Here is a 10009-nt window from a genome sequence, read left to right as displayed (position 1 = left end):
TATCGAATAATTTTTTGCCTAAATCCAGTATTTATTATATATTATATATATTATATTATTATTATATTATATTTATTTATTTATTCAGTGTATTTTTTAATGTTTAGATCTGCCAAAAGAAGCTTCTTGTAAGACTTGCTCTAAAAGATCAAAAAAATCGGTTCAACTTGTCTTGTGTGTTCTAACTTGTATTTTCATTAACTTCAACGTTTATTATAATAATAAACAATAATAATACATAATAATATAAAATTTCGAGAGTTTTCGTCAAAATTCTTTGTAAATTTAACCAGAAAAATGTGAATCACAAAAAAATTATTTGAAGAAAATGTAGAGAATGTAAGATTAAATTAAAATTTTGCTAATATATTAAAATACTTATCTCAGTATTTTAACATATAGAATTAAATTATTGCAGAAACCCTTGAAGAGCACATGATTTTGCTTTATACTCCTGTGAGTACTTCTTGTCTCCACCATTTCACCACTCTTTTGAACTATTCGAGAGTACACAGATATATGAAGTAGAAAATTCAATATAATTTGTTACTGCCTCCTGGAATATTTGCACTACTATTCGCTATTGTCAAAAATATCTTATTTTATTAAAATTATATAGGAACCTTCTTTCATGGTTCAAATAATCAAGAACTACTATATATACTTGTTTTCTTTAACTCTGAATTTCTAATTCTGTGAAATAACATTAGTGTGAGCAATATCTAATATAAATTGATATTCAGATGTTTGAGTTGGTAAATCAGCACCTTTACTCTATTTTATCTGTGGACAGTTTTTAGTCACACTAAGAATAACTGAATACGGGGCTTTATAATATGATGGATCTGATATCTTTGTATCTGGCTGTGTTTATCAAATTTCGCTGTATTTTTAGGATGCTGAGTGTTGGATTATTGGACTGTCAATTATATTGAACAGTTTCAGAGCACGATCTTTAATGTATTTTTCGACTGAATCGGCTCTCAGATCTCTGTGGATATCCGCTCCTTAAGGCAATAAGGAGCTCCTTAAGGCAATATTTTGCCCTCTTTGTTATATTATGATTCTGCTAATCATTTATAATCATTTATAATTTTAAATTTCAAATATTTTTTTTAATTATTATAATTTGAAAAAATTAATTTATTTTAAATTAACTGAAGACCGTTGGAGTGGAAAACTATGCATATAACATTAACCAATTACAAATATTATAAATAAAATATATTTTCTACATATTTAAACAAATTTGAGTACTGAATGCATGCATAAGTGAAATGAAAGTGTTAACTTAGTTCTTACTTGTTGCAAATTCGATTGATCAGAGCAAGTTTTCAGTAAAATAAGTAAAGGATTTTTCTCCTATATAAGCACTTTTTGCTTTAAGCCATTTTTATAAAAATATTAAATTAAAATCAATAATGTGAAAATAAAATAAGAAAGTAATATAAAAAGTTCAGATCTAGCTTTTGATGGAGATACACTTGTCTAGAAAACATAGTAGAACTCAGAATGAAATCAATAATCCAAGAAAAGTTGAGCGTGAAATTAGAACTCTGGTTTGAAAGTAATTAAATCTAAACTGCTTTCTATAGTTTGTCTTACGCCAGTGCTGTCTTATCAGTATATTGTATAAATACTTATGTTAAATGCTCCATAATATATCAATAGTGAAAATAAACTTCTTGAGAATAGAGAATAGATAATCGAGATCAGGAATCAATGTAAAAGAGTACAACAAACACAGAATGCTGAAATTCTATGATACTGTGGATGCTCACAGTAATTCAAAAATTATGCTTTGTTAATCAATCTGTAAAATAACATGAATCACTTATAAACAGAATTCAATGGATCACTTCTTACAATGGATCACACTAGTGATCACAGACACTATTGAGTGGAAGTGTATTAGTCACTGACACACTTCTTATCAGCCAAAGGAAAAACAGAAGATTTGATATCATTAGAGAAACATGTAGTAAATATAATAAAGCTTGCAGCCATAATTTACTTAATTAAATAATTTTTTGTTGTACAATATAGTTATCTTTAATATTCCCAAATATCTATGATCTTTGATCATTACATATATCATTACAAAAATATTCTAATACATGTTTTATATATTACAATAGACTCAGTTTAGAGGGTTTGCAAGTGAAACCATATAAAGAATCAATAGAGATTAACAAGAAACGACGTTTTCGATTGATAAATCTGGGGTAATTTTCTCAATTAAGACGATCTTTTAATGCACTTGGTTAATATGGGGCAAAATGTACATCACTCGATATTATTTTATAACACTCCAGATATTTTGCCAGAGTAGCAAGATTTCCCTGAAATTAACAGCTGTTTTATATGATTTGACAGATGAAGTGTGATTTGATTCGATATATGTATGTATGAAAAATATAAATGTCTACTAAAACTGCTAAAAAAATATTAGCTTACTCTAAAAATGTTCAATTGGGCTACAAAATTTGACAGATTGAATACACATCTAGTCTAAATCCAGATTTAACAATCGAAATCGCTATAAGTTTTTCAGGAAATAATTTTGGAAACGTAATAACTAAGCTACTTAAAATATACTTTTTTGTTCATCTATGCGATTTAACGAACTTTTCAATTTTACGAATAGCCTATCCAAAAAACCATTCGTTGAATAGAACGACTAACATAAAATTAAAAATATCGATGACTAAATTTTAATTTGTCAAAATAAAATTTAAGAAAAAGTTAGCCTCTTTTTCCATTATCGTTTTGTTATCACATAAGGGGCTTTTGAGTTCCAACTCCTTTTACGGTGGTTCTGTTCTTCTAATAATGATGTTATATAGCCTTTAATGTAGTTTATGGCACCGTCTCTAACGAAATAGCGATAAGACATACTAAATTGTGCAGTATTAGAAATATCTATTAGTAGGACGTATAAAACTTCAACAGAGTATATATTACAATTGTACTTTAATATTGAACTAATGAGCTTAAAGCTTACTAATGACAGATAAAATCATGTAATTATTATAAACTAATTTATTAGATTAAATAGTTTTACAGCAACGCAATTTAATAGATTTCATTAATTTTATTGATCATAACAGCAACTCAATCAGAAGTGAAATACATTATAAAGTAACGATTTGGAAACGTTCAGTTTATCGGCCACACTTTAGCTCGAGTCGTTAATTGAACGTGTGCAATTGCGCGGCTCATTATCATCTGAAGGGCCCTTGATAACTCAAGTAATAAAGACGTGTTCATTGAAAATAACGACCTATCCATTGAGATACAAATGAGATACAATATCATTTATGCATTCGATATTCAGTGTAAATTGCCAGAATGCTTAAATCAATTGGCAGCAATGAGATAAAAAAAAAATAAAAAACCAATCTACATGACGGTTTCATTAATTTTTGTAAATGACAGGCAACGAATCGCTTTCGATAGATGCGTACTGGCACACACAATTTTGGTAGTTCCCATGCACATTAACAGTCTTTAAAGTAATTGTAGAATTATTTATTTTATCTTCTTTTTATGCTTCACATGCTCAACTATTTCACCATTGAAGTGCTCTGGATTTTAACGATTTTTACGAAGCTGTTTCTCGAGTGGAGCCACTCTAAAACGAACCACAAATCGTCGTAGCGCTGAGACGGGCCTCGTTCGAGTTTTCTTCACCTCGCTGGATGCGATAAAACGATAAAACTGATAAAGTAAAAAAGATTATTGTATTAAGAAATCTCTACCAATCTCTACCAAAATTCGAATTGTAGCAATACAAGATAAATTGGCAGCAAATTGTAAACAACTCGTACATTTATTTGCCCGCTGCCAATGCCCAGGCGGATTCTGAGCTGATTTTTTCTGTCAGCAATTTGTAGAAACTCTTTGAACCAACATGTGGACAACAGCATGTCACCGACAAGCACACAGCGTGTTGCAAGCGCGTTTTGTAATTGCTGCGATTTATTTATTTTATTGACTTTACTTAATGGTCGCAAATTTTTTGCTCCACGCCGGCCCACAGTTGCTAACTTATTTTCGACGGCTTAGACGATGTCTTTAATGCGACTGCAGTCGCCAACGACAAGTGTAAGACCTCTGCACAATATTTTTATTAACATTTTTATTTCTGGTATTAAGACTGCAGGTCGAATAGAACAAAAAAAAAATTGTACATTTCAATTGCTTGCGACATTTATGCGAAAAACAAAAATATGTGCTTTTGTATTTTAAATAAGAATAGATAATAGCATTAATCAAACTAAACTTTTACCACCAAGGTATATGCATTTACACACGTATATATCTAAATATATAGAACACATTTAGTTTCAAGTTTTGATAACATATACAGTCACATATATAATGAAATAATACACTAGTTTAACCCTATGCAAACCTCGTACAATTCCACAAACATATCATAAAATATACAATCTAAAGCTCTAAAGAGCACATTACTATCCAATTTAAACATAGGTACATTTATTTAACTGCCTATAAGCTATAACTTACTTACTTAGTTGACCATTACAGACGTAAGTTGTCCTTGACCGCATCGAGTAGCCTACGCCAGGCAGCCCGATTTGTGGCTTGCTGTCGCCAGTTGGTGCACCGAGCGCCCCAAATCATTTATCACCTGGTTCATCCACCGTCGTTTATGCAGACGTTCTTTACCGCGTTTTCCACCTGCGGGAAAACACCTTTCTGCGGTACACCTTTCTAGCCGGAGCACTTTCTTCAATTCGTACGACATGATCAAGCCCGCGAAGCCACTGAATTTTTATGTGCTTAACTATGTCAACGTCGCGGTATAGCTCATACAGCTCATCGTTCCATCTAATTCGATACTCCATAGATCTTCCGAAGAATTTTTCTCTCGAATGCACTTAACGCCTTCTCATCACTGTTGGTGATTGTTAAGATAATTGTTAAGAGATTTGTAGAGCGTGATTTTTATTTGTCGATAGAGGACTGTATTTCTCAATTGCACACTTCGTTGTGCTGGTGGTTTCTTTTGCTTTGCTTGTTACTAACTTAATTGTTCCACTTTTTAAGCACTAATAATGCACTTCCGGTTATTGTTTTTATCAACAGTTGTAGAATGTCCAATCAAAACAGTATTAAATTTTGAAGGTTTCTGTCGGGGCGTAATACTATACATATTATATATCAACTATTATATTTATTTAAAAGAGGTTTATTTTAAAATCAGCCAGAATAGTTCACAAGTAATTCTCCAACCTTCGTAATAGAAATATATAATAAAAAGTACATTATAAGACGGTGAGCTTGTTTATACACGGTGTAATAGTTAATAATCGGATTGTATATATCTTCTTTTAATGAGCAGTTATCAAAACCTAAAATATTTGACAAGAGAAAAATATTTGGGCTTTGTATGAAGTGCATTTTCTTTACCATGTAGATCAAATAATCGAACATCAAATTTATTAATGTACTCAAGTTAAGCTAAATGATTTTCTTCAATAGATTTTGATGTGTTTTGCATTTTCGATTTGCTTCATAGTATGGTGTACTTTTGATAGAAATCTTCCATTCAATTTTTTAGGCACTTGTAAAGTTTAGTTTGGTTGTTATTTATGTCAGAATTAAGTCAGGAAAAACCTAAACTAAAGACGATGCCTAATAAAATTGTGAAATTATAGTACTAAATTGGACTAAATTACATTTTACTTTGATTTCATTATCAAATGATTTTCTTAAATTTTTTTATAAATTATTAGTATTATTAATATAATTAAATATATTATTAATATATTTAAGTATTATTACATAAATTTGAGGATTTTGCGACCCATTTTCTTATTAAATTGCAGTATTGTGATCTTTCCTATAAAACTTACATGATAAAATTAAAGGAAAATCCCAGTTATATAAAGTAAATTGTCAGAATTTTTCTAATAACTCAAACTTTATAACATTTCTTTTCATTTTTTGTCTCTTAAATAGTAGATTTATCTGCTGTGATTTAACTGACATATAATTTGCTTTTAATCGCATCTTTTCCAGCGAATAATGAGTGTTAGACTTGAAAAATAACTTACTATTTAATTATGCAACAGTACTTAATTTTGTTAAAGACAGAATTATAAATTAATTTTCAGACATCACTTAAAAAATCATCCTATTGTAATTATATGACATACATATTATAATTAAACCTGATCGCTTTTAAATAACGCTAATATGAATTCTTTTCTCAGTTTTATTTACTAATGTAATTGAGACCGACATTGAACGAAATAAATTATGCATTCTTTAAAAGCATCTCCCAAAACCCCAAAAAAAGTATGCTATAAAAGCATTAGATCTCTCTCTTATTGATATAGTCTTAATTAGAAAAGATATAAGCGCGATAATTTCAATTATTATATCCTAAAATATTTTAAATAAAAGATTATATCTTAAAGCAGATACTTGAAAGAATAAGAAAATAACTTTATAATATACAAGTATCTTAATTTATATATCTGAAAATATTTCATATGCCATAATCAAATATTTATAGATATGTAATAGAAAGAAGTTATTAAGTACTACATTTTATACATCCGCTTGTTTATTAATCTATTATTGATTTTATTACATATTCATGTAACAATAAAGCACAGCATATATGCCAGTATCTTTAAGAAAATATAAAAAATATTGAAATTTCGTGCAAAAACTCTGCCTTAAAATGGTTTTTCAAGAATTTGATATTTTAAAAATGAATTAAACTTCTTTTCAGAATGAGTCATAGCTACATTAATATTTAACATTTGAAGCTATCAATTATTATATATTGCACTTTATTAATTTATTCTGCTAAGAGCAATAAAATGGCTTAATTAATTTTTTACCTTCCTACACATAACTAAGCACACCTGCGTTGAACCCATCATTGCCATTTCCGACGTATCTGCTAACACTTATGTACATATAGTATTAATCTTCCATGTTCTAGTGCACATCTGCTAATCTGATTTACTCAAACACCTTCAACTTTAATAGTTCAAATTTATTATTTTTTTTTTAAATCATGCTGCAAAAATAGGGAGCATTTCCGACCCTTTGACCAGATTTCATTGCTACAAAAAGTGCTTAACAAAAATCGTAAAATCTTGTATTTTGCCTGAGAAGTGCTCGTGCTTTCACTATACTTACGGGTTAAGTGGGTGTCATAGTTATGTGTAGATATGCATATATAAAAGATAGTTCCTACTATAACTTTTTTTAAATATACATTTAAAGCTAATACTTTTCCTTAAGCGGAAATCTGAAAGGCGTCAACGCATATTCCTTTTAAAAATTAAAATTTAACTGATTGATTTCTATTTTTATATACTAAAGAGCATATACTGAAGTTAATAACAAACAATATTTAGCCCTGCATTTAGTATATAGTTTTGAACTTGAAATATGAAATCACGTTTAAGTCAACCGCCTTTTGTTTGGCGTGTCGCTTTATTTATATTTTGAGGCATGTTTTAGGCTTTGTTCAGCAAACAAACAAAAATTTTACTTTTGTGTAAAATATCTTTAAACATGTAAATCGCTTTATATTTTCAAGTGTGTGTATGTTGTTGTTGTTGTTGTTGTTATTATTATTTGGGTGAGCTCTTTTGATAAATCGGTAGCAGAGTTGTCAAATGTCAGATCAATGCTTTATCTTCCCTTTTGCATTTGCTGGTTATATTCGCATCTTGTATCTTTAGTCACCAACCTCAGCTTCAGCATCAGCTTCAGCATCAGCATCAGCTTCAGCGTCAGCTTTGTTATGCTTCCTACCTGACAGTTATTAATAATTGTTATTAATTTTTTCACGGGTGTTATTATTAGTTGCTTCTCGTTTGTTTTGTATGTATATTCTGCTTTTTTTATCTTCTTACTTTATTTTATTAAAATTTAATTTTTTGGAAATTTATTAGCATATGAATTGTGATTTGTTGCCTTTAAACTTTATCTCTTATAAAAATTATTTTAAATAAATTTTTCAAACGTGTTATGGTGTTTTTATGAGGTTTTAGTAGGTTTATTGCGATTTTGATGATTATTTATGATATCATATACCAAAAAAAAAAAAATTAAAATAACAATTTAATTTTTTATTTAGCTAGTTTACTCTTCAGAAATATAGTCCAGTTCAATAAATTAATATTACGCACACTTTACTTTAATGTGAATCATCAGCCTAAAGATTCAGTTGACCTTTATAGAGGTTTTGAATAATTATTTATTATATATTTTATATAATCTCGAAAATTTTCCTTTGTTTTCAATTTTATTATTATTTAATAGTATTTTTTAAACGTTGCTTTGTTTGGTCATAAAGATAAAAATACAATAGAAAACAACTAATAATATTATTTTCATTAACAAGTTGTTCGATTAATAGTTTAATTTTTCTATTTTAAGCTTTTTATTATTTGTTTTTGTCATCTTAACATAAATTTTAATAGGAATACCTAAGGTTTTTCTTTCCTATTTTCATTATATGTTTAACCTTTGTACCCCTTTAATGACTTCATTTCACTTTGCAAAAAATTTCCCACAGTTGCAGTTTAATTTTCGGAATAAAAGTTGCTCCAAATTAAATGATACGTTCAGATGTGCTGGTTGGAGATCAGGGAAAAACCAACAAATAGTTTCGTTTGACCTACAAAATGTTGCTGCCAATAACAGAAGTTCAATACACCATAAACCCAACAAAAAGCACCTTCGTTTGTCGCTGTTAGCACTACTGTAAGCGGTACAGAAGCAACAAGTATCTTTAATTGCTTGTAGACTAAATTTTATTGAAGCAATATTGTTGCAATTTTCAAATTTATATCCAAAAAATTTTCAAACAATTTTATGAAATGAAGAGTTTTTTATATGAATTATTTTGTTATCATTTTATAACAATTGTGAAAATATTATTATTTATGTCACCATGATATTAGTTTTGATTATATATTGGTAATATAATTTTCATTACAGAAATTAGTAAAACTAACTTAGGTATTCTATGCTAGATGTAACGAGAGTTAGTGTCTAAAACACTATTACTCAATAGTAACAGTGAACACTTAGGTCATACACTGTAATAAATAAAACTTTGAATAAAGACAATGTATTATTAAGCTGATTTTTTAGAAGTAATATTAGAAGCACAGCAAATCTCTCTGGCTACATATATAATGCATTTCTTATCAGAGAAATCAACTCTGAATTAGTGTGAGCATACATAGAAGCATACAATCTCAGCGGCCTGTCTTTGATACACTTTCCAGCAATCTCAATATTCAAGTCCTTGTATATATCTTAACTATAAATATAAGTAATTGCTACATATTATGTACTTCAATTTTAAATAAAAATATATCCACAATTCAATTAACTACACAGAATTTCTATCAGATTAATGCCATTTAGAAGCAGAAATCGATCAAAATTTGAGTACTTGTATTCGAAATTCCTTCCATATATCTTATTCTTTGTCTTACTTTAAATAATTGTTAAAAATTGAGTGATTCATTTAAATTAGAATTTCAGATTTATGTAATATAGAAATAATATAGAAATTATTTTCTAACCCGTATAGATCCGCCTTAATGATTAAAGTAATCAAAACAATTTTTATTTGTTTTTAATATAAATTTAGTATTACTATATTACAATATAGAATGAAGCTCTTTATGAATTGTTAAGGATTATTTTATTTTATTTATTTAGCTTTATTTTCACTATTCCGGAACAAATTCTAAAAAGATCGGTATTGACTAAACCATTCAACAACCTAAGATCTAAAATCTTTGTTGATGCTATTAATTTAAACACGTTCAACTGATTTTTTAATAAAAAGAGATAAAAGTATATTGACATATTGATTTTAAATTGATGTTAAATACTTATTAAAATTAGTATATGACCCAATGATCATGCAAAATGTTGTGATGAAGTTGAATATAAAATACCACCTGGTATACACTAAACCAGTATATCC

This window comes from Teleopsis dalmanni, chromosome 1 (genome assembly GCF_002237135.1).
Source record: "Teleopsis dalmanni isolate 2A chromosome 1, ASM223713v2, whole genome shotgun sequence".
NCBI lineage: Eukaryota > Metazoa > Arthropoda > Insecta > Diptera > Diopsidae > Teleopsis > Teleopsis dalmanni.
The sequence above is the reverse complement of the archived record's forward strand: the minus strand, read 5'-3'. Positions refer to the sequence as shown.